A 2,264-nucleotide genomic window follows, 5' to 3' on the forward strand; every position below is an offset into this window, starting at 1 on the left:
TTCTAAGAATTGAGGGACCTGTCTTTCAATACTTTCCCTTTGTGGTATTTTTCCTCGAAGGGGCCACCCCCCAAGGATTGCATTTTTGTATTTTTACAATAAAAGACAGTTTTTGCTTGCTATAGGGAGAGGGCGTTTGTCAGGGAGGGAAAGAACATCCAACGTCATTTTATACCTCTACTTAGGGGAGCGTTTGTAGGCGCGATACTGAAATTCCCCCGTTAAGGGGATGAAATCGAGGTAAGAGATATAAACCTATGACGTGGCAAGAATGGGTTTGCCCTCTCCCTATTGAAGTAGAATGTTGTTTTAATTTTATTTATTTCTCTTAAGAACGAATCTCTTAAGCCTAATAAAAGCCCAGTAACACAAATATTCTAGAGTTAATTCTCTAAGTTTTAACTGTTAAACTCAACACAGTTAATTCAACATAACGCACTTACAATCTAATGCTATCTGGGCCTACGTTATAAGTAATTATACTTAGTGAGGGGTAATCACTCAGATTTCCGGTACACCGATTTGGGGATAAGGTTCGTAATTTCAGCACTGTCAAGGGTAGCGTATTTAAAATAGGAAATTTTTGAGCATAAGTTTCTGTTACGCCACTAGCAAGTATCAAATTCGTGCGGCCCGTAAATGGCTACGTTCAGTAACTGCTAGCGTACGCAGCGCTGCGCGCATCGGAGTCCGATTTTTTTACTGTACGGTTTTTCGCACTTCCGGTTTCTACGTCACGCTACGCATCGATGTGACACCGATCGCAGCGGCTGGAAGAGCAGGTTTTTTCGATGCGAATCGGATTTATGACGTCATTAATTGAAGTTCAACACGGCGAGAAATCCAGTCCAAAGCCACTAGCGAAACGATAACACATTTTTCTTTTATAGATCTTTTCAAATGAACTGGAATTAAGGTTATTTCCGATTTATCATCGTTAGATAGTTCATTTAATAACAAAAATAACAGTTTTCTCCTCAATCCAAAATCTCTAGCAGACGCCATCATGGAAAGTATCATCAAACGCAACAGAGAAAGAAAAAAAACGTTCAGTGACGTCTGACGTCACTCTGACGTAGCGTTCGGAAAAAAAACACATCGGTAGCGGTAACGGCTTTTTCCGATTTCCAGTTACTGAACGTAGCCCATGTATTATCGAGGGGTCGGACACTAGCCGAAATGAAAATATCTCTAAATATTTTCTATGGGAAATTAACATTGAAATCTTAAAATCCCTCCTAAAAACTGCTTTAAAATCCCAAAATCTCTCTCAAATTTCAAAATCCCGTACACAAAAACGCCATATGTCCGACCTCGACAAAAACAGTTCTTCGAACTTAAAAAAAAAGAACCATTTAGGATCCTCTAATATTAAAGCCATAACGGTACAAATATCAATATAGTTGATTTGCAACTGCATTTCAGTCATTCCTCATACGTGTAATTAATTTTCTTTACTACCAGTCATTTAAAAAACCACTTCTGTTATAAACCGTTTAACCCTTGCCACAATGATTGTATCAATATTTATTTGAAGCTCTTGTTCTCTCGTTGCCCAGCATGTGTGTGTTATGATTTCTAACGCGGTTGTTGGTATACCGTGCAGTATAATAGGCTTCATAGATTTGAGATTTTTCACGTTTATATACTGTCATATCAAAAGTTTAATCCTTCTTTCAATTTAAACAGTATTCCGTACTATTTGACTCATACGATATTGTAAATCCAAATAGTATACCTAGATTCTTACTAGGTATGGTTAATCATTTAATCATTGTTGCCTTCTTCTTACAAGGGTTCATACGGTTAAGTAAACCGTAAATAATAATAGATTTACAATAATGTAGTGTAATTCCAAAACACACGTTCCTGTATTTTTATAAGCGCCCATACAGTTACCTAAACAGTATTTTAGTGTATGATGACAGTTAGATCCAAAGCATACTTTAATGTTTTTTCACGCGTAAGTCATTCTGTTAAATAAGCATAATGTATTGTACGCTTACAATAATGTACCATATTTTGAAAAAAAACATAAGTTGCGGTATTTTTACGCACACCCATGCAGTTACTTTAACAGTATTATATTGTATGATAACAACAAGAACTTTACTGTCCTTTTACACGCGCCCATACTGTTAAATAAACATTATTGTTTTCTACGCTTACAATAATGTACCGTATTTACAAAACAAACATACGTTGCGGTATTTTTACGCACACCCATACAGTTACTTAAACAGTATTATATTGTATGATAACAA

This window comes from Phalangium opilio, unplaced genomic scaffold, assembly GCF_054372755.1.
Source record: "Phalangium opilio isolate 3A_F unplaced genomic scaffold, DU_Popi_V2 ptg000098l_1, whole genome shotgun sequence".
In the NCBI taxonomy this organism is placed as follows: Eukaryota; Metazoa; Arthropoda; class Arachnida; order Opiliones; family Phalangiidae; genus Phalangium; species Phalangium opilio.